Source organism: Halichoerus grypus, chromosome 3, assembly GCF_964656455.1.
Source record: "Halichoerus grypus chromosome 3, mHalGry1.hap1.1, whole genome shotgun sequence".
Lineage (NCBI taxonomy): Eukaryota > Metazoa > Chordata > Mammalia > Carnivora > Phocidae > Halichoerus > Halichoerus grypus.
Genome location: NC_135714.1, coordinates 122,806,568 through 122,831,592, shown reverse-complemented (window position 1 = coordinate 122,831,592; position 25,025 = coordinate 122,806,568). Strand labels below are relative to the sequence as shown.

The following is a 25,025-nucleotide window of genomic DNA, read 5'->3' as shown; positions in this document are numbered from 1 at the left end:
TGCTTATCATTCATTCATTCAACAAGTATTTGTGGAGAGTCTGTCTTGTGCCAAGCACCATTTTAGATTCTAGGAATCCAGAAAGGAAAAAGTTAGTCCAAATTCCTTCCCTCATGGAGTTTGCATCTCGTGAGACAGATTGTATATACTGTGTTAGGGGATCATGAGTGCAACAGGAAAAATAAGGCAGACAAGGGAGAAAAGGATTGTTGTGGGCAGTTGCAATTTAAATGTCATGGAAAGGGTGACATTTGACTAAAGATCCTAAAAGAGGCATGAGCTAAGACGTTATGTAGGGAAAGAATATTCCAGGCAGAAGGAGCATCAGGGGGAAAGATCCTGAGGTCAGGAAAGCTAGAATGAGTTAAGGGCAGAGTTAAAGAACACAAAGGGTCAAAGAGGTGAGAGGGACTGATCATGAGAGGATGATCATGATCATCCTTGTTGGATGGTTTTCTTAGGAAGATGGGTGACTATTAGATGGTTCCAAGCAAAGAACTGATATCACTTGGTTTATATTTTAACAGGCCTGGCACAGACACTCATTTTCATTGATGACTTGCCTATTCACGTTAAGTGCCTAGTGAGAATAATAGGAAAACAACTGGGGTGCACCCTGACTGGTAGGGGAGAGTTCTTAGGTGAAGAGATGCTTGTGGATGGGATTGCAAGGACAGTATGATGCACTTTTTATTGAGTCAGATGCCCCATAGCTCGGGAAAGAAACTCCGAATACAAATACATAACTTCTATGAATAGGTACATTCACCCAACTGCAGAATGAGTGTCTGCGTAGAGGTGTTGTAAGCAGGAAATGGGATTCTCAAGAGAAGAAAATCCTTAGTTTGAGCACCTGGTTGTCAGAGCTCTGGCCTATCTTGGAAGAGCTTCATCATGTAAGAACCCAGATGACTTCCTTGCTGCTAAGTCCCCTGGACAATACTTGATCTTTCTTACTTGGTCTATTTGAAAGATTTCTGACTGTTGACCTCTCCATTCTCTGTCCTTCTCTGTTTTTAGGGACACCACGCTTCTCTAGTATCCTTCCTATCTCCAGACCCGTTCCTTCTCTGTATCCTTCATGGCATCTCTTCTTCCTACACGTTGTTTAACTTTCCAGGGTGAACCTCACTCAATTTTCCTCTCACTCTGGATGAACTGATTTCATGGCTTTAACTACCATTAGTATTTGAATAGTCACTCCACTTGAACATCCCACAATCCCTTAAGCCCAGCATTCTCAAAGTTTAAACATCGTATTCATTAGCCCTTCTCTTCTCTTTATAACTTGTTAACTCTTAGAAGATCCTTCAGAAATTCATTTTATATCATCCAGGAAGCCTTCCATGGATGTCTGTGTCCAGTTCTGCACAGCCTGGCCTAGTATTCCAGCCTTCCACAGCTTTCACTTTGTGCTTACCCTCTGCCACCATATTGATACACTGATAGCTAAGCCTCTTAGTAGATGGGGGGGGGGGATTACCTGGTGGAGCTGGAAAATTCATCTGGGGCTCAGAGGAGACTATTTTTCATTTGCAAAAAATAAATATTTTTATGAAATTTAGTCAATAAAGAGATGTATTACTCTACTTAAAAAAGTAGAAAGGTACCTTCCTGGGGGCAAAAATTTTGCTTTTGTTTTCTGATTTTTGTCATGCTAAAGAATTTCCCATTTTTTCCTTAGCAACTTGGGAAGAATATGGGAAAAGCTGGGAGTTTAGAGTCCTGGGCCTGGGGAAGTGAGAAAAAAAGGAAGAGTAACTCAGTTCTGAAAAATAAGCCATTGCAGTATGGCAGCAGGCCAGGGCCAAGACTGGCAATGGTCAAAAGGGGGTTCCTGTAGCGAAGATGGCCAAGAGGCTCCAGGTAAAATGTTTTCCAGTCTGTAACGTAATTGCTCTCTAGTATCCCCAAAGCTGTAGTAAAAGCCTTTCATACACAATGACCTTCTGTTAGTGGTCCTTGGGGATGAATGAGTAAAGGCTCCATCGATGAATTCCACACAGGGGCCAAGTGAGTGGACACTGGACAACAGCAGGCAGGGACTCTAACACAAGAGATGATCGAGGACAGGGGTGCCTGGGTGGCTCAGTCATTCGGCGTCTACCTTCGGCTCAGGTCATGGTCCCAGGGTCTTGGGATCGAGCCCCGCATTGGCTTCCTGCTCCGCAGGGAGTCTGCTTCTCCCTCTCCCTTTGCCTGCCTCTCTGCCTACTTGTGCTCTCTCTCTCTGTCAAATAAATAAATAAAATCTTTAAAAAAAAGAGATGATTGAGGAGAGGTCTTCAGTCTCTTTTGAAAGACAATAACGTGGCACACCCAACAATCCTCTGAAATAACAAGGAAGGCATTGGTGTATGTAGAGTAATCTAGGATGGAGCCCACATGATATACTTGGAACATGAAAGGAAAAGATGACTCCAGAAGATGTCAGATTTGTGGTGCAACCTCTAGTTCACCGTCTACACACACTCGGCTGTGGGCTACTGGGGCAGGAACTGTATCTCTATCTCTATATTTCCAGTCCCTGATATAGTGCTTATGGCAGAATAAGTGATTAAAAATTATGGGTTATTTGAATAAATGCTTGATTCTTTCCTTCCATTTTGTCACTGAGAGCCAGATCAAAAAAGAAATTAAAGGAGTGGCCATGGTCTACTTAACTGTGATTGCCAGGGAGATTGCCTAAGAACCAGCACTGGCCACAACAGTGCTTCTTCTTCTTTTTTTTTTTTTTACTTTTTTTTTAATTAAATTTTATTTTATTATGTTATGTTAGTCACCATACATTACATCATTAGTTTTTGATGTAGTGATCCACGCTTCATTGTTTCCATATAACACCCAGTGCTCCATGCAGTATGTGCCCTTCTTAATACCCACAACTGTGCGTCTCAAGCTTTAATGCTCATACGAATCATTTAGGTTAGTTTCTTTCTAAAATGAAGATTCTGATTCAGGTGGTCTATGGCGAGGCCTGAGATTCTGCATTTTTTTATAAGGCCCCAGATGATGCCGAATTTCCTGGGCCACAGAATACAGCTTACACAGCAAGGGGTTAGAAGACAGACACTGGCTCGCCCAAGAGCATCATCATGGTTTATCATCCCACAGTGGTACTTGGCAGATAGTGATATGGGTAGTAGAGAATGAAATTATGGAAAACTCAGAGAACTGGTGAACAGTACACAATGCTCTGATCTTTGTGAATATAGTAAGATTTTAGGTTACTATGTTTCGGCTGTTACAGTATATATAGTATCTGTTGATTTGTCTGTCCTTTTAAATGAGGTGCCCATTTGAAATATAGCTAGTTGTTGGCAAGCTTGCAAGTTTGGTAGCTGATGCCAACTTCCTGACCTCTCCATCCAGAAGAGAAATTTCCCCAGATTTTGTACAAAGCTTAGACTCTGGGACATGAAATGGTATACAAACACACCAAAGGAATCAATCTATTAAATTTATTTCAAGACTGAGAAAAGATAATATAATGTGTCAGTCATGTAGAAATGAATAAGGAGGGAAGGAAAATAATGTGAGCTACTTATAGTTAAAAATTAATTAAATGTTAACAAACCTATATAACTTTCTAGGCACTATCCAATAAAATCTTACAGATATAAAAATCTAAATCTTGATGCCAGAATTTCTACTGGCCATTCTGTATTCCACCTTCCCACACTTCCAGTGTACCCCACACATGCCTTCTCTTTTCCCTTCTCATACCATGGAAGTTGATTCCTCCTAAAGTCTGGGGACATCTGGACAGTGGCACCTCACTCCACAGTGCAAAGGAATTTGTTAAACAGGGAGAATATCCTAGGAGATGTTCTACACACATAGAACCTTCTTTCTTAATCCGATTATCTTCTCAATTCTATGATAACCCAAATTTTGATCCTTTAGACCACATTTGTGTTCAATTATTCATTGTTTAAATGTTTTTCCCCCAAAGCTGTTGCTGCTTCTCAAAATCATTCTATTTAACTTCATGAATTTTAAATGGGAATTCTCTTATTCAGTGTATTATTTTCTGTTTTCTTGGTTGTCACTGCAGCATAAATGTCAAAAAAATTCTATATAGCCTGGCTCTTCGTATTTCCAGATTTACTCAATTATATGCCTCACCACACTCCAGAGATCTGGTTTCCAACTTCTCATCCAAAGCACATTATATTTCCTTGTAAGAAATAACACTGGCAACGTGCTATGGTGAGCGCTGTGAATTGTGTAAGACTGTTGAATCACAGACCTGTGCCTTTGAAACAAAGAATACATTATATGTTAAAAAAGAAAAAAAAAAGAAGAAGAAGATAGTAGGAAGGGAAAAATGAAGGAGGGGAAATCGGAGGGGGAGACGAACCATGAAAGACTGTGGACTCTGAGAAACAAACTGAGGGTTCTAGAGGGGAGGGGGGAGGGGGATGGGTTAGCCTGGTGATGGGTATTAAAGAGGGCACGTACTGCATGGAGCACTGGGTGTTATACGCAAACAATGAATCATGGAACACTATGTCAAAAACTAATGATGTAATGTATGGTGATTAACATAACATAATAAAATAAAATTTTTAAAAAATAATAAAGAAAAGAAATAACACCAGCATATGAGTATCAAAATACAGTGTATGATAAATCATTGCATCTTCTCTGAGCTTACTTTCTATAAAGATGTCAATAGATAAATAAATAAAAAGATGATTCTACCTAGTTGACTCATTATTTCATGAACTATTGTGAAGCTTCAGGTTAAATACCAAGCCAGATCTTAGAATACAAGACAAGCAAAGGATACTACAAAGTTTGTTAACAAAGTATCCAGGCTCACTGTGAATAGCTGGCAATTGAACCTATGGAAGGGACCTGGTTCCTTAGGCTTCCTCCTCCTTTTCCAGATTAGGTGTTTGTTTTTTTTTTTTAAGATTTTATTTATTTATTTGACAGAGAGAGACACAGTGAGAGAGGGAGCACAAGCTGGAGGAGTGGGAGAGGGAGAAGCAGCCTTCCTGCAGAGCAGGGAGCCCAATGCGGTGCTTGATCCCAGGACCCTGGGATCATGATCTGAGCCGAAGGCAGATGCTTAACGACTGAGCCACCCAGGCGCCCCCCAACCATAAGTTTTAAAGATCAAAATGTTAAAGAAGTATTTACCTGAAGTATGTGTTTTATCAGTTTCCTGAGGCAAAACAACTGTTATAAATTTCAATTCCACCCATAGACTGAAAATTGATTGTAAATTTTAGAAAATCACCCATGGTTGTAAAACGCTAAAATGTAAATTCCTCATGAAAAAATGCTAACCATTGTATATTTTGAAGGAGACAATCAGTTTAGAAGGATTACAGGGGCAAAATGCACCAAATATATCTTAAATTCAATAAGCTTTGCCTCCGTGGTTCACTGTATGTTATCTTACATTCTTTCAGAGTTCATCCTCATTCAGATGCCTGAATAATGTGAGCAAAAGAGACATCTGTTATTCTGATTTCTCCTTCCTCCTTTCAGCCCAGGAAAATAACACAACCATCTTTCATCCCCTTCAGAAAAAGTCGTTTAATAAATTAATGATGATTAATGATGTGTCTTTAGTGACATCAAACTTGAAGTCGTTGGCAGTACTTGAGGGTGTAATTTGGACCCACTCTGGCAAGGTTTAATGAGTGATGCCTTGCTGGTGTTTGATGACATCTTTTATCCATGATGCTTAGTCTGCCAGGACATACCATGACCTAAGTACTTCTGCCCTTCGAAAGGAAATGAGCCTATGGTTCAATGTAGAAAATCTATGAGAAGTCCCATAAAAATATATCTTGCCATTGCAATAGTGATCAATTGTGTTTAAAAACAATAGTCAGGAAACAAATTAAATGAACCCACTATGTGATATTTCTCTATAAACTGGAGAGATCAAATTTCAAGGCATGGATGTATATCTCTCTGGATCAACTTTTTTAACATCTTCAAAAATCTACCATGAGAAAGTCCTCAATGGAATACATATATCTTTTGGTCTATTAGCTTATTTCAAATTTTCTCCATAATTCAAATGACTACCATTTAGGTATTGAGCTATATGATAACTTCTAATACAGAACTACCTTCTTATTTTTTATAATGCATCTTTCTGAAATAAATATAGATTTACTTAGGTCTAGAATATATTTTTATTAGGGTTCTTTTTGTGTATGTTTTTGATTCATTTTTAATTTTCAAAAAGCCCTTTTGATGGTAAGGCTAACCATTAGAAAAACTCTTATACACATATTTTGTAACATTTCTCTTCAAACCTCAGCTCCCCACTCTTAGATATGGGGTCTTCTAGTGTGGATTCATGGGTAAACCTCAGAAGCTCATAAACATCCTGAGACTTTGGAGCATAGCATATTTTTCAACAAAAAAAAAGTCTTTAATTTTCATCAGTTCTAAAAATATCAGTGACCTTAAACTTTGTTGATAAAAATTTTTTGGCCAAAGAGTGGACTTCGTTTTTATTTATTCTATACTGACTTTTTCTGACTCCCAGAATTATGATTCTGTCCATTTTTATAATTTTGCTATATTATTTTATTCTTATACAAATTGTATACTCAGTAATTTTCTATAATGTATGACAGTCTTTTGAATAAAATGACTGTTTATGACTCTTTACAACTGTAAAATTGTTTACTTAAATTTATTTGTATTTACATGAGATTTTCTAACCAATTTTTGGTTATTACCATGGGCAGTGCATACGCATTAAAATCATAGCAGCTTAAAATGGTAAGGAGTTTTAGTAGACACTGGTCTCTACCTTCTATCCAAAGCATGAATACTGTTTGCACCATTCTTTTTTTTTTTTTTTTAAATGTTCCATGATTCATTGTTTGCACGATTCTTGGCAGATGATCAATTTTCAACCTGTATCAGGACGTTTCTAGTGACAAGGAACTCTCTATATTTTAAGTTGATCTAATACATTGTTGATAGTTTTAAGTATTAGGAAGACATCTCCTTTATAGAATCCATGTTAAGGATTTGAATTTTATGCTTAAAGTGAAATGGACCATTAAAAGAATTTATATTTTAAGATATGTACTCTGAAGTGTAGAGAATGAAACAGAGCTTTAAAAAGTCAGTCAATGGGGCGCCTGGGTGGCTCAGTCATTAAGCATCTGCCTTCGGCTCAGGTCATGATCCCAGGGTCCTGGGATCGAGCCCCACATCGGGATACCCGCTCAGCGGAAAGCCTGCTTCTCCATCTCCCTCTCTCACTCCCCCTGCTTGTGTTCCCTCTCTCACTGTCCCTTTCTCTCTCTGTCAAATAAATAAATAAAATCTTAAAAAATAATAAAAAATAAATTAAAAAAATTAAAAGTCAGTCAAGAGGCCATTACAGATACACAGGAAAAAAAATTTGATGGTGGTCTCAAGAAGTTTGGCATAGAAATAGAAACTTTAGAAGTTTTTTAGGAGGCAGGAAAAAAACAATATTTAGTGGCTGGTTAGATTTAGAGGGAAAGAACAAAACAAATAACCCCCAGGTTTCAGAGTGAGAGGGAGACTTTTCAATGAAGGAAGAACTCAGAAAGATGAGCAGAGTTGAAGACGCTTATTGCGTTTGTAATGACTACAGGGCATCTACGAAGCTCAGATAAGAAATCTAGACTTAAACATGTACTTTCAGAATCTTAAGAATAAAAACGTAATTGAAACCATAAAAGTGGATGACATTGCAATTCAATAAAAAGACAAATAACCCAATTTAAAAATGGGCAAAGAATATGAATAAACATTTCCCCAAAGATGAAATGCAAATGACCAATAGATACATGAAAAGATGTTCAATATCAGCAGCCATTTGGGCAAGGCGAAGAAAAAAAAAAGACAAAAACATAGCATTTCACACTTACCAGTGTGGTTATAGTAAAAAGACAGATAATAACAAGAGTTAGCAAGAATGTGGAGAAACTGGAACCCTAATATGCTGCTGCCAAATTCTGTATCCTTTTTGGAAAATGGTTTGGAAATTCCTCAAAAAGTTAAATATAGCAATTCCACTCCTACCTATATACTCAAGAGAAATACAAAAATATGTCCACATGAAAACTTGCACACAAAGCTTCACAGCAGCATTATTCATAATAGCCAAAAGTAGAAACAACCTAATGTTCATCAGCTGATAACTAGATAAATAAAATGTGATACATCGATACAGCAGAATTTTATTCAGCAATAAAAGGACTGTAGTACTGACACGTGCTACAACATAGATGAACTTTGAAAACATTATGCTAAGTAAAAGGAGACAGTCATAAAAGACCACATATCATATGATTCCACTTACATGAATTGTCCAGAATAGGCAAATTTATAGAAACAGAAAGTAAGTTAATAGCTGGGTATGGTGATGAGAAGTGGGGGAAATGAGGAGTGAGCGCTAGTGGATACAGAGTTTCTTTTGGGAGTGATGAAAAATGTTTTGAAATTGATTTTGTGATGGTTGCACCATGCTGTGAATATACTAAAACCACTGAACTGTACACCTCAAGGGGATGAATTTATAATATGTAAATTATATATCAACTTTTAAAATTTATTTATTTTTATTTTTATTTCTTTTTATTTAGTTCCAGTGTATTTAACATACAGTGTTATATTAGTTTCAGGCATACGATATAATGATTCAACAGTTCTATACATTACTCAGTGCTCATTGTGATAAGTGTAGTCTTAATCCCCTTCACCTATTTCACCCATCCCTCCACCCCCCTCTCCTCCGGTAACCGTCAGTTTGTTCTTTCTAGTCAAGAGTCTGTTTTGTCCCTTTTTTCTTTGTTCATTTTTGTTGTTTGTTTTTTAAATTCCACTTATGAGTGAAATTATATAGTATTTGTCTTTCTCTGACTGACTTATTTCACTTAGCATTATATTCTCTAGATCCATTCGTGTTGTTACAAATAGGAAGATTTCATTCCTTTTTATGGCTGATATATATATATATATATATATATATATATATATATATATATATGAAATATATATATACATCACTTCCTTTTTATCCATTCATCAATAGACACTTGGGTTGCTTCCATATCTTGACTATTGTAAATAATACTGCAACAAACAAAGGGTTGCATATATCTTTTTGAATTACTGTTTTCATATTCTTTGGGTAAATACCTGGTAGTGAAATTACTGGATCATATGGCAATTCAATTTTTAAATTTTTTGAGGAAACTCCATTCTGTTTTCCACAGTGGCTGCACCAGTTTGCATTCCCACCAACAGTGCAAGAGGGTTCTTTTTCTCCACATGCTCACCAAGATGTTCTTTCTTGTCTTTTTGACACTAGACATTCTGACAGGTGTGAGGTGATATCTCAGTGTGTGTTAATTTGCATTTCCCTGATGATCAGTGATGTTGAGCATCTTTTCATTGTATTTTGGCCATCTGTGTGTCTTCTTTGGAGAAATATCTGTTCATGTCTTCTGTCCATTTTTAATTAGATTATTTGGTTTTTTGGTGTTGAGTTGTATAAGTTCTTTATATATTTTGGACACTAATCCTTTATCAGATATGACTCCCAACCACATCTCTGCCTTTCCTACCCTCTCTGATGTGGCCTCTTTTCCACATTTAGCTACAGGGAGTCTGTTCTGCCAGTCTTTGGGATGTTTTCTGGGTTATTTACAATGATGTGGGGTGTATCTATGGGACAAAGTGAGCTTAGGATTCTCTTACTCTGCCATCTTCCCTGGAAGTCTATATATCAATTTTATTAATTTTTTTTCAATTTTATTTTAAATGATTGAGATTGCTCATAGAAAATATACAAAGTAAAACAATAGAGAAGCCCTAGGGCATACCACTGAAGAGCAGTGATGTTTAAGAAACAGAAGGAAGAGGAGCCCACAATGGAGACTAAGCAGAGTAGATTAAGAAACCAGGGGGAAAAATAGCTGTCAGTAGCATGCTAAGGCCAACCCTAGGAAAGCCAATTTTTAAATGCTCAAGAATGGTAGGAGTATTTAAGGCCATGACGTATTTATAGCAAAGACATCGGCAACACTATATATCAGGGCTTTATTTTTCAGAGAGCTAGTTTACTATCATTCCCCTGGCTATTACTTAAGAGGTGCTAAAGTACCGAGTATCATTTGAATCATTTTACATACATTCACTTAATTACTCCTCACACCTACCCTAAGAGATAGGTACTATTACTATCTCCATTTTAACTGTAAAGAAACTGAATCCTAAAGATGTTAATGACTTACCCAAGGTCATGCAGCTAATTAGTGTCAGAGCCAAGAGTTGAGCCCAGACAGTCTGGCTCCAGAGACCAGAAAAACAGGGAAAATGCAGTGTCTTGTATGCAAAGGGATGACAGTGCTTCCAGAAAAGGGTAATCATTGATAGTGCCAGATGCTGCTAAAAGGTCAAATAATTGAATAAGTACTCATGTGTTCACAGGATTTAGCAAAAAATGAGTCACTGGTGACCTGGCAAGAGTATTTTCAGTGGAATGAAAAGATGTATACCTCTGTTAAGTGAGAAAGGATGAAAGATTTAAAACTTGTGTTGTCTCTTCAATGACTTTTTCCAGCAATCTCGGGAATTGTCTGCATTCCTTGATCAGAGTGAGGCATAATAAAGAAAGGCAAAAAGAGCAAGAATCCCAGTAACACCAGAGAAGACACTATTATTGGCAAAAAAACTGAAATGGGCAGAGACAAAACCAGTCTGCAAACTTAGTTTTAATGAGCAATGCACGTATAATGAGAAACCAGCATTAAAGACATAAGCGAACAATGTGAGCACATATTTGAAATCATGATTATCATGTCTATAAAGTGAGACTATTTACCATATGGTTCTGAAAACAGATTTTATCCACTATCTTTGGTAAACATCTGTATTTATATCAATATATAGGTAGAGATGTTTATTTTACTCATTTTTTTTAAAGATTTTATTTATTTATTTGACAGAGAGAGACAAAGCGACAGAAGGAACACAAGCAGGGGGAGTGGGAGAGGGAGAAGCAGGCTTCCCGCTGAACAGGGAGCCCCATGCGGGGCTTGATCCCGGGACCCTGGGATCATGACCTGAGCTGAAGGCAGACACTTGATGACTGAGCTACCTAGGGGCCCCGAATTTACTCATTTTTAAAAGAAAAAGTATACTAATCCTTGTTTCTAGTGTGTACCCAACTCCTTGCATCATATATAGTCTTGTTCCCAAATTAAATTAAAATTTTCATGTGCCAATAACAGCAACCACAAACGAAAAAAGGAATGCCTATGGAAATGTATAAAATTAATTATGTCATATATATATATATATATATCAACAATGATGCTGAAACAAAGAAATCTTAAGATCTTAGAACTATGAGAGGCAAAACTTTATTTATTTATTTATTTATTTAAGATTTTATTTATTTATTTGACAGAGAGAGACTGCAAGAGAGGGAACAGAAGCAGGGGGAGTGGGAGAGGGAGAAGCAGGCTTCCCGCAGAGCAAGGAGCTCGACTTGGGGCTCGATCCCAGGACCCTGGGATCATGACCTAAGCCAAAGGCAGATGCTTAATGACTGAGCCACCCAGGTGCCCCAAAACTTTAGATATTATTTATGTGGCATATATCAGTCCTTCAGCAACCTTCAAATTTTTCATTTCTTTTGTCTAGTAACACCACTATTGGAAATACCATATCCAAGGGGAAATAATCTGAAATGCCCACCAATGAGAGGCATAGGCAGGAAAACAATCAGAAGGGGGAAGAGTATAGCTGGGGCATTTACAGCTGTGAATCCACTTTTTAGATCTCCCAAGTGGGTTGGCTGGTTTCCTGTGCCCCTTGACCCAAGGCCTTAACTCCGGAGAAGCAGCACATTCCATTCAGCTGCTCCAGTATTCTTCCCTCCACGTGCATTATTGCTAGTTCCCTTGCTTATTTCCTTAAATCCTGCCGATATTGTTATAAATTATTCCTCTATAAAAATCATCTAGTGAGAATACAGAGCAACAGGAATCCTTATTTATTGCTGGTGGAATGCAACACTGTACAGCCGCTTTGAAAGATAGCTTGGCAGTTCTATGCAAAACTAAACATAATCTTACCATACAATCTAGCAATCACACTTCTAAGTATTTACTCAACTGATGTGAAAATTTATGTCTAGACAAAAACCTGCACATGAATGTTTATAGCAGCTTTATTTATATTCACCAAAAACTGTAAGCAATCAAGATGTTCTTCAATAGATAAATGGATAAATGCACTATGGTTCATTCTCATAATGGAATGTTATTCAGCAATAAAAAGAAATAAACTATCAAGCCACCACAAAAACATGGAGGAACTTTAAATACACATTGCTAAGTGAGAGAAACCAATCTGGAAATGCTACATACTATCTGATCTCAATTATATGATTACATAATATTCTGGAAAGGACACATACTATCTGATCTCAATTATATGATTACATAATATTCTGGAAAGGACAAAACTATAGAGAGAGTAAAACAATCAGTGGTTGCCAGGGGTTTGTTGTGGAGAAGGTTTGCATAGGTGAATTACAGAGGATTTTAGGGCAGTGAAACTATTCTGTATGTTACTGTAATGGTGGATATATTATATCATGCATTTGTCAAACCCCATAGAACTTACAGCACAAAGAGTAAACCTTAATGTATGCAAATTTTAAAGCATTATTTAGGAGGTCAGGGGATCCCAGGATCGAATACAGACCATGACCAAAGAATCTAACTATATTACAAATGTATGAAACAGCCTCAGTGTAAGAGGATACGAAAGAAATGTTATAACCCAACTCATTTTGGAAATGAGTTGAATCTTAAGACTAAAGGCAAAAGAAACTGCACATAAGCACTACACTGTTTTTAATAAAGTTGTAAAGGTTAACAATTATAATACTCCTGTGTACATATCATGTAATTGAACAATTAAGAAAATGGTTGGTGGATGGTGGGAGCCAGGTTTCTCACTGTTGGAGTTTACAGATAGGCAAGGGGAGAAGTCCAGAATAATCCATGTGGTAATGGATCATAGTTGAAGACATCAGTATGAACTCATGTTTAGCTTAATAGAGATGTTGACATATAGAGATATTTATAAATAAGTTAATATACACACATATATTTCCCTGTTCTGACAGCTGAGAGTCAGAAAGTAACAACATCCCAGTAACAATGAGCACACCGAGTGCCCAGATTTGGTTTCTAATATTATTCTCCAATAAAAGAACCAGGGCTCCTTGAAGAAATGGCTGATTCTAATACTGGGGCCAGAAATATACAAGATGAGCCTGCGGCATCTTATAGTGTCAGAAAGTAAGGAAATACTTAAAAAATTCTACATTGATGGGGCTATGTCAAAAGAACATAGGAGCCAACTGAAAGAGCACCCAATGACGGAAATATGTGAGCAACAAAATAAAGTAGTATTATATTATAACCCAAAGAATAACATATATATCCATTAGTCCATACTAATAAAAAAAATTAATAGGGGTAAAAGGCAAATCCCCCTTGCAGAAGAAGTTTAAATAATATATAGAGATACATATCCCTCAAGGAGAGGGAGAATAAATCCCTACTTTTTAAGTGTGGGCTGTACATAGTGACTTTTTTCCCAATAAATATATATGGAAAGGGAGGGGGAGAGTAACTTTACAGTGGAGGAACCTGACAAATATGACTTCAGCAGGGTGATTGAGGTCAACACCAGCAGTGATAAATCAAGCTAACATATGGTCCCTTAATATGACATAATGAAAATGGCACTTCACCTGTGACGTTCTCAAAACCCATAGCCTAATCATAAAAAAAAGTCAGAAAAATTCCATTAGAGTAGCATTCTACAACATACCTGACCAGTATTCTTCAAACTATCAAAGTCATGAAAAACAAAGAATGTCAAGAAACTATCACAGCCAAGAGGTGCCTAAGGTATTTGACTACTTAATATAATGTATCCGGGTTGGGATCCTGAAACAGAAAAAGACATTTCACGAACATTAAAGAAATCTGAATAAACTATGGGCTTTAGTTAAGGGCAAAGTATCAATATTGGTTCATTAATTGCAGCGAAGGTACCATACTGAGGTGAGATGTTAATAAAAGAAATTGGGTGGTAAGGTAGATAAGAACTGTCTGTACTATCATCCAGTTTTCATGTAAATCCAAAACTATTCTAAAAAATAAAGTCTATTTTTCAAAAATCTCCTCAATTACCCAGTTTAATTGTACAGTTTTCTTGGTAGGACACTGACTGATAATCCAAACGTCTAACCAGAAGCAGGATGGTTAAGAAAAAACTGTTTCTCTTGACTAGATGTAATACACCTGTTAAAAATCTTTTAATGAAAAGTATAAAAGGGAAAATGTTTAAATTATATTGAGTAAATATTTGAAAAACAGAATGTATCATTTCATATGTATCATGTTTAACAACTGTGTTTATTTTTTAACTTGAAGAGGAAGAAGACTAGGAAGACAGGCATCAATACATGAAGAATACTTATAAGTAGTAGAAAACAGTTGTTCTGCTATTCTCTACTTTGTGTTTTCCAAATTTCTATGAGTACATACTACCTTTGTGATGAAAAAAAGTAACTTACACTTGAAAACTTTTGATAAAGTTTTATAGTTAATTATATTTCATGCCTTATCTGTTATTTTAATTTTATAATTTCAAAATTCTGGCATAGCTACAAAACTCAAAGTTTTGTTATTTGATGTATGGTATGGGCTGAATCATGTTCCTCTAAATTTTTTTTTTAATTTTTTTATTGTTATGTTAATCCCCATACATTACATCATTAGTTTTAGATATAGTGTTCCATGATTCATTGTTTGTGCATAACACCCAGTGCTCCATGCAGAACGTGCCCTCCTCAATACCCATCACCAGGCTAACCCATCCTCCCACCCCCCTCCCCTCTAGAACCCTCAGTTTGTTTTTCAGAGTCCATCGTCTCTCATGGTTCTTCTCCCCCTCCGATTTCCCCCCCTTCATTCTTCCCCTCCTGCTACATTCTTCTTCTTCTTTTTTTCTTTCTTAACATATATTGCATTATTTGTTTCAGAGGTACAGATCTGAGATTCAACAGTCTTGCACAATTCACAGCGCTTACCAGAACACATACCCTCCCCAGTGTCCATCACCCAGTCACCCCATCCCTCCCACCCCACCCCCCACTCCAGCAACCCTCAGTTTGTTTCCTGAGATTAAGAATTCCTCATATCAGTGAGGTCATATGATACATGTCTTTCTCTGTTTGACTTATTTCGCTCAGCATAATACCCTCCTGTTCCATCCACGTCGTTGCAAATGGCAAGATCTCATTTCTTTTGATGGCTGCATAATATTCCATTGTATATATATACCACATCTTCTTTATCCATTCATCTGTTGATGGACATCTTGGCTCTTTCCACAGTTTGGCTATTGTGGACATTGCTGCTATAAACATCGGGGTGCATGTAGCCTTTCGGGTCCCTACTTTTGTATCTTTGGGGTAAATACCCAGTAGTGCAATTGCTGGATCATATGGTAGCTCTATTTTCAACTTTTTGAGGAACCTCCATACTGTTTTCCAGAGTGGCTGCACCAGCTTGCATTCCCACCAACAGTGTAGGAGGGTTCCCCTTTCTCCGCATCCTCGCCAACATCTGTCATTTCCTGACTTGTTAATTTTAGCCATTCTGACTGGTGTGAGGTGGTATCTCATTGAGGTTTTGATTTGGATTTCCCTGATGCCGAGCGATATTGAACACTTTTTCATGTGTCTGTTGGCCATTTGGATGTCTTCTTTGGGAAAATGTCTGTTCATGTCTTCTGCCCATTTCTTGATTGGATTCTTTGTTCTTTTGGTGTTGAGTTTGATGAGTTCTTTATAGATTTTGGATACTAGTCCTTTATCTGATATGTCATTTGCAAATATCTTCTCCCATTCTGTCAGTTGTCTTTTGGTTTTGTTGACTGTTTCCTTTGCTTTGCAAAAGCTTTTTATCTTGATGAAGTCCCAATAGTTCATTTTTGCCCTTGCTTCCCTTGCCTTTGGCGATGTTTCTAGGAAGAAGTTCCTCTAAAATTCATATGTCAAAGTCCTAACCTCTGGTACCTCAGAATGTTATTGAATTTTGAGATAGATTATTAAAGAGCTAATTAAGTTAAAATGAGATCATAAAGGTGGACCCTGATCTGATCTGACTGGTGTCCTTATAAGAGGAGATTAAGACACAGACAGACAGGGGCACCTGAGTGGCTCAGTTGGTTAAGTGTCTTCCTTTGGCTCAGGTGGTGATCCTGGGGTCCTGGGATCGAGCCCCTTGTGGAGCCCCGTGTCAGGCCCTCGTCAGGCTCCTTGCTCAGTGGGGAGTCTGTTTATCCCTCTCCCTCTGCCCCTCCCCCTGCTCATGCTCTCTCTCTCTCTCAAATAAATAAATAAAATCTTGGGAAAAAAGAAAAACACAGGGGTGCCTGGGTGGCTCAGTTGGTTAATCGGCTGCCTTCGGCTCAGGTCATAATCCCGGGGTCCTGGGATCGAGCCCCGCATCAGACTTCCTGCTCAGCGGAGAGCCTGCTTCTCCCTCTCCCTCTGCCTGCCTCTCTGCCTACTTGTGCTCTCTATCTCTCTGTCAAATAAATAAATAAAATCTTTAAATAAATAAATAAATAAATAACACAGACAGGTACAGAGGGAAGACTATGTGCAGACACAGAGAGAAGGCAGACACCTATAAACCAAGGAGAGAGGCCTAGAAAAAAACCACCTGTGCTGACATCCTGAGTTTGGCCTCTCACCTCCAGAACTGTGAGAAAATGAATTTCTGTCATTTAAGCCTCCAGTCTGTGGTACTTTGTTATGGCAGCCTCAACTAACAGAATGAAGCACTCTTCAGTATGAATCTCATTTCTCTCTGCGTCTTTTTCAATCTTACTCTGTATATTGTGTGATTTAATAGTTTCTAGTAATAATTATTTGTTCCTAAAAAAGGTATCACTGTGAAAATAATTCATCTTAATCTGATATTAGCTCAATTGAAGACATTGGAAAAATAAGTTTTCATTGAAATTTGTTGATGCTAAAAATAATTGAATGGGTTCCACGAAGATAAATTTATGTGGATAGGGTACAAATTTACACATATTCTCAAATAAAAACAAAATGAAACAAACAAAACAAAAACACATAGAGAAAGAAGTCTGAGACCTGACATTGGTGGGTGAGCATTAATAAAAACAAAATGAAACAAACAAAACAAAAACACATAGAGAAAGAAGTCTGAGACCTGACATTGGTGGGTGAGCATTAGAATCACTTGGAAAATTTTTAAATGGCTGATGCCTAGGTCTAACTCCAAATGTTCTGGTTTAAAGGCCTGGCATGTAGTTGGGTCCCTGGAATTTTGAAAGGGCCTCCAAGTCTAATGTGCAGCCAGAATTGAGAACTGCTGCTTTGTATTAAGAAAACACTACCTGAGTTTTCATCTGGGTGAGGCCCTAGTAAAGGTTTTTAAAATTCCTCTCTTAGCCATAGTATCAATAAGAAACAAACTGAACAGGGGAAAGCAAAGAATATCCTATCATCAGTGAAACCAGAGCCACAGCCACAACCTCAAAGCCTAAAATTTGAGGACAAAAACATCTTTATTGATCCTATAGAGAGGAAAGGAGGTGAATATTAACCAGCTTTGGAGCAGTGATTTGGAGTAAACTAACGTGAGATCCTAAATTGTAAACACCTAAACAGAAGGCATCAGATGCTTGGAGTCTCTCAGGAAGTCACAGGACAAAAGTATCTGCCAGCTAGTCAGCACCCACCCTGGTTTTTGTCACTTTCTGTACAGTGGTCTCTATTGTCTCCTGGACTGCTGACAGTTACATCAATGGGCTCCCTGGAGGTGCTCAAGTTGAACATCACGATTCAGGATCAGAAGGAATAGAGCTGCCAGGAGGATCTCTAAACCACCTTCAACACCTGTGGCCACAGGGGGACCCCCCCCCACACACACCCACCCAGGAGGGGACCTGCACATCTTTATAGATGAAATCACAAATTTCCTGGCTGTGATGTGGGTAATATAATGGAAGATTCAGTCCTGGTGAGAAGTTAATCACAGTAAGCCTGACTTGTTAGTTGGTGAGATGAGGAAGTGAAGAGGTTTTGAGTGTTGCAAGCTCATAGCTGTGCACCACAGTTCTACTGTACCTTGTAATGAACTATGCTATAAAGTTATACAGAGAAAAACATTGGATCAAAAATGCATCTGCAACTCAGCCTTTTTCAGGCGAATAGCTCATCAGCTTGCTAAAATCCATACTAGTCATGCACTCAATGGTTGGATTCCCAAATCTAATCTATGGCTACAGGTGGGAATATATTTCTCTCTCATTCCTACAGCATTTGCAGATAAAGACATTAATAACATGTTCCTAAGTAATATACGAAGCCCTCAGTCTTCAGGAGGAGATGACTTATTTCAAGGAGAATCTTTCCAACCGGAAATTACTAGCTGTGCTTTGCCGTAATGAGCTATTGTGTAAGAATAGAATCTACAGCAAGAAACAAGGTGACATACAGCTCGTTGATTACAAAATTCTTGACACAACTACCTGCTACATGATATTAGAAATCATTTCAGTGAATTTGTAGGTGCAAGTGATGTAGACTATATTCTCTATCCAGACAGGGAACTCCAGGGTCAGTGGCTGCATCCTTACCTTGAAGTCTACAAAGAATATAAGGGCTTTGAGACAGAAGTTACTGAAAAGGAGGGTAGAAATACTCTTTATTCAAGTCACTGGCTTCTCATATCTTTAGGAATCATGGGCTGTGATTCAAGCCAAATACCCCACTACTGAGGGTGATTTCCCTGAGTGAGCAATTGTTCGTTTTAACAAAAACTTCAAAATGAAGCCTGCGGTTACTGTATTAAAAGTGCTTAAGTAAAGAAATTTAATTATTCATAGGCAGCTGAGCAATCCTTGTATATCTTTTCTTAAGAAATTCTAAAAAGCCAATATTAATGAAAATTGTTATTTCACTTGGTTACCTTGCTTTATAAATTATGGCTTCTATACAGTCAATTTTTTTAAATACATTGAATGATGTCAAGAAATATGCTTACTGCTATCAGTATGTGGAGGCATAGAAATGTTGAATCTACAAAGAGCTATGAAGATGCCAGTTTAATCCTTTCTTTGATAATTTAATCTATGTTATATGTAAATTATTATGAATTTAACATGATTCTGTGACTTTCATCTGTTTTATGTTTGTTGAATGTAAGCAATGAGAGTATTCTAAAATAAATTTTTTAGTTTTACTTTAATTATAGTACACATTCTAGGTGTTCAGTGTAAACATTGTAATCTTAATGCACTGTAAGTAAGATTCATATTTATTCTTTTTTTAAAGATTTATTTATTTGAGGGAGAGAGAGAGAGAGCAGGGGCTGGGGGAAGAGCAGAGGGAGAGGGAGGGAGAAAATCCTCAAGCAGATTCCCCACTGAGCATGGGGCCCGACTTGGACCTTGATCCCAGAACCCTGAGATCATGACCTAAGCCAAAATCAAGAGTCGGCCACTTAACTGACTGTGCTATCCAGCCCCCCCTTTCTCTTTTTTTTAAGTGAGCTCTTCACCCAACCTGGAGCTTGAGCTCGCGACCCTGAGATCAAGAGTCACATGCTTTCCCTACTGAGCCAGCTGGGCACCCCATGAATTTATTCTTGAAATATCAGTCTCTTGCATAGATAATTGAGGATACTTATATAAAAATATGTGTTTGGGAGAATGAAATACATTTACCTTCTATGTTGGTGGTATGTCTTTTTGAATTGAATATTGAAAAACATTTCTTTTAGGGGCGCCTGGGTGGCTCATTTGGTTCTGTGTCCAACTCTTGATTTCAGCTAAGGTTATGTATGGTCTCAGGGCTGTAAGATTGAACCCCATGTCGGGTTCTGCACTGTATTGATGATTCCATATACTAAATATGGTCATTTAGGTTGTAAGTTTCAGTTTTTAAAAGTTTACTATGTCAAATAGTTTCTAATCAAAAATGCTTTTCAGGGGCGCCTGGGTGACTCAGTCGGTTAAGCGGCTGCTTTCGTCTCAGGTCATGATCTCAGGGTCCTGGGATCGAGCCCCACATTGGGCTCCCAGCTCGGTGGAGAGCCTGCTTCTCCCTCTCCCTCTGTCTGCCGCTCTGCCTTCTTAGGCTCTCTCTCTATCTCTGTTAAATAAATAAATAAATAAATCTTTTAAAAAATGCTTTTTAACTTAGATATTCTAGATTTTGTTCTATAGTTAAAATCGGATATAACAAAATGTGAAATAAATACTTATGATAGAGGGCTTTTGTTTTGTTTTATCTTGTTTTTAGGTGTATTTTTTATTTTGTTTGGGGATAAGGGGGAGGCAATTGGTATTTGAAGGAAGTTAGATCTCTGGTATAAATAAGTAGACATCAAGTTTCAGAAATTGATGTGTAGAGTTCAATAGTCATAGTTTGAAAATCAGTCTGGCATGCTTTGCATTTCAGTCATGAGTGCCCATATGCAAATTTGACTTAATGGATATGTATATTCAAAATATACAGCTGTGAATTTATTCTCTGAGAAATTTTATAGGAGTTTGGCATATTATACCAAATGACTTATATTCTCAGACAAGTGTTTTAAAATACTTCGATTATTTCAAGATGTTTAAAGCTAATAATGTAACTACAAACAGCTAAATGCCATTTTAAATGGCAAATTCTAGTTACATAAATAGAATGTTAGAATCTGTTTGTGTCTATAGCAGTGTTAAAACAAGATTGTTTTTCTAATTCCCCAATGTTATAAATGTTCCCTTTTCTTTTTATAAACCATTTTACTACAGAATCAATAGAATTTTGCCTAGTTGACTAAATGAGTGGAATCAATTAAACAACTTTTGTAGTGTTAGAATGAACTTGAAAATGTGTTTTTGGTGGAATTTTCATCTATTGGTGAAACATTTTTATAGAACCATGAAGAATATGTAACAGCCTTAATTTTTTTGCTTACCAATCTCTTAAAGTATGACAGTATACCTCGGAGAACTAGGTGAGGGGGTGAGCCTTTTTCTACCTTACTCCATAGTCTTTCTTAAATCATCTTGAATAGAGATTCACTGAGCCATTACCAGTAGACTGGGCATAGGCCAGTTGTGATATTGTTGTAGGCTTTTCAGAGAGATTTGTGTAAAGGTGACTATAACAGTGAATAATAGTTCTCATGTTAGCCCTGGGAGTATGCATGTTGTTAGGAACAAAGTGAGATGTTTAAGACACCGTTCCTACTCTTTGGTGAGATTTTGTGTGTTTTTAGTGTTAAGATGTTCATAGTTTCTGTACAGGTTTTGGGATCATGGTGCAGGTTAGTAATAGGTTCATATTGTTGCTCTTTATATTGACCACTTAAGAGATTCTAAAAAATATAAATCTCAACAGTCTTTTTAAAATATTCCTCTAATTTGCACTGAGGCTTGCCGAAATATCTCTTGCCTTTTTATGTTAAGTTAAAGAGCTTGAATGCTTGACTTAATAACTGGTAGTAAGTCCAATTTGTAGATATGAAAACGGTTGTTAGAAGTGGTACATGATTACATATTTAACCAGCCATAATCAATCTTGTTCCCTTTTTTCCTTATATATTTATACAATCTTATCTCACAGTGATATTTGATTTTTTTTCCCTTCCAATCCCATGCTTCCACCATCTTCTGAAAATCAGAGATGTAGTCATAAATGATTATCTGAAATCAATGAGCACAAAACTCATCAACTAGGTTTTCCTGGGATGTATATAAAAGAGTATAAATAAAAATCAACAGATTAGTGTAAATTTTATCTTGAATATATTTGATTGTATATTGCTTTGCATTCCCTTTCCTCTTGTAGAAATTTATCTGTCAGAAGTGACCCAGCTCTTTGGTTTTGGACTGGAAACAGCCAATAGTTCTGGCTGCACGGTGGGATAACGGGAACCGGAAATAAGGTTTATTGGTTTTTATGTTAATGTCTGTACTTATTTATACAGACTTGCGGTGCCTAATATGGTGTTGCTTCTTGAGTTGGCCATTCATTTTTGTGAGGTTAGATTCTGAAAGCAATCAATTAACACACTGTTACATTAATAGATCTCCATTCTTTGAGTCATGAGTCTAAGCTAAAATAAATTTAAAATATAATCTAATGATTACAAACTGAAGTATTACCTTTTTTATTTTCAGTTATTAACATTTTTATACCGAAGAAAAGTCTTGAAATGGTACATATCTCAGTGTGAATCTAAATCCCATGTATATAAGACATGTGATAATAATAACTCTTAGTTCAACTTAGGCATATCTCATTGGCTTCTCTAAATAAAATCATTCATTAGGGGATTGTAAAAGATAGAAAAACGTAAGTAATCTCTTATTTACAGCTATTTCCATTTTTGCTGAACCAAAATATTTATCTTAACTTCATTTTAACTTCATAAATATATATTGATAAACCTTCCAGGTTTAAAGAAAAGAACATTTTCTGAAATGTTAGAAACCTCAACTTTTAAAATTATACAGACATTTATTTTAGGTTGCATGCAGATTTCTGTATGATTTTATGAATTCCCTACTCGGTAATATAAATAAAAATATTATCTAATAGTTTGTTTTCCTACCTTAAATTGCTTTCAATAAGCATTTTTACTGCAGTCCAAAGTGACATAGGCTTAAGCTTTCAATATTAACCAGTCATTCAGTTGACAGAAAAAGTTAACAATGTTCTATACTAGGAGGAGAGTTTTGTTATTGGTAGCAATTTGCACTACTTTACAGAAAAGAAGGCAAGTGCTGGTAATTATTATGCACAGAGGAAAAAAGAATTATAAGTATGTAGTAAAGCAACCTCATCTTTGTTATGAAATGGACTTGTTCTGATTTTTCTTCTTTATCTTTCTTTCTTTCTTCTTTAGTTAAATTTTAGAGTGTCCTTTGGGGACACATTAAGTCAAAACATTTTGCTTGTTTTTGTCCATTTTTTTTTTTAAAGAAAACATTAGTGATAGTGAATCATTTTGTTTTCTTTTTATTTCCTATGGCATACCACCTCTGTGATTACAATGTTGTATTGGATTTTAAATCTTTGAAGAGAAAAGTATATCCATTATTTTAAGTTATTTTTCCCTGTCTTTGAAGCTCAGTCTATAAATGTGTTACTAAAAAAGAAATTACTTCAATTAACATTACTTAAATACTTGAAAACTGAAATTAATAGCATATATTATAAGATAAGTTAGATTTTTGAACAGATATTTTTACACTAGAAAATTTCATTTCTCCATCATAGTATGAAAGGGATGAAAGATTTGTACCATTTGAATGGAAAAAAATATATAATGGGCATAGAAAATAATCTTTTGTGTTAGGGACATCCAAAACTTAAATTGTTAGTAGGTTTCTGTCCTGAAATCTGCTTTCCCCTCTTTACTATACTTGATGCACTTAGTATACTACTGATATTATAAAACAGCAGGGATAAAATATCATCATGCTGTGTTCAGTATGAATCCTATGGCTTTTCTAGTTATGAAAAATTGTTCTCTAAATTATTTATCTCAAATAATAACTCCTGAATGTAGGCATGTTTTGTTTACATCTTACCCATTAATGGTGTTATGAATGCCATTAATCACTTTAATAGAACACTGATAGGATGTTTTAAAAATTAATAACTAATATAAACTATGGTCTTTGGGTGGTAGTGATGTGTCAGTGTAAGTTCATCAATTGTAACAAATACAGCATTGGGGGGGAGGGTGTTGATCATGGAGGAGGCTATGTGGGGTGGGGGGAGAAGAGAGGGAGAGGAGCTATATGAGAAATCTCTGCACTTTCCTCTTAATTTTGCTATGAACATCAAACTTCTCAAAGAAATAAAGTTTATATTTTAAAATTAAAAATATTATATATCGTATATGTGCTAATTAGCGAAGAGTAAGAAAAAGCTGACTGATTTGAATTGTAGGTGCTCCTGTTAGTTAAATTTCAAAAGGAACTTTAAAGAACAGGTTGAAACCTTTGTATCTATATAAACTAGCTTCATGACCTGGAAAAGATCCTGCAAAAGTGGCAGGAAAGACAGACAAGAGTGCATACCTGCCATTGTTGTGCTTGTAGTGGGCTGCTATTTACATGTAGGTAGTGACAGAGTGACATTTTTTTGGTCCAATAATCTGACATTGTTCCCTGCATGTACCTGTACTGAGATAACTACAAATGGTTGGAATCTACAAAGAGGAAATGTTTTGACTCTACTGTATTTAGGAGCTTTTGTACATGTAGGTCAGTTTCCATGATACGAAGTATTTGAAGTTTAAAATACACCATTGGGGGGCATCTGGCTGGCTCAGTCGTTAAGCATCAGACTTGATTTCGGCTCAGGTCCTGATCTCAGGGCCGGGGAATCCAGCCCTGCAACGGGGCTCCACACCCAGGGCAGTCTGATTGTCCCTCTCCCTCTGTCCTCCCTCTGCTCATATTCTCTCTCAAATAAATAAATAAATAAAGTATTTAAAATATATACATATATATTTATATATGTATAGTCTTTAAAATATATACATATATTTATATATTATGTATTATAACATATTATAATATATAATTATTTATAATTTTAATAATTTATATATTTTATATAAGTATATAACAATATATAAATAAATAAAGTTTATATATTTTTTTAATTTAAAATTTCATTTCTGTATTTTTTTACTACTGTTAACTTAGGTAAAATTTGTCCTGTGATGTTTTGCTTTACTTCTGTTTAATAAGGCCTTTAACCATTGATTAAATGAAGAAATTGATCCTTTTTTTTCTGAAGGAATGTATCTTTTTAAAAAGATTCTACTCTGTCAATAAAAATTGGTTGTAACAATCAAGTTGGATTCTAGTTGTAAAAAAAGATAACTTAACATATTAACAGA

At 36.4% G+C, this 25,025-nt stretch overlaps 1 pseudogene; it reads left to right on the top strand.

Moving 5' to 3' along the window:
- The window catches only part of LOC118548696 (ethanolamine kinase 1 pseudogene), a 31,275-nt pseudogene extending 12,302 nt beyond the window's left edge, over positions 1-18,973 (top strand).
- The last annotated feature ends 6,052 nt before the right edge of the window (positions 18,974-25,025 follow it).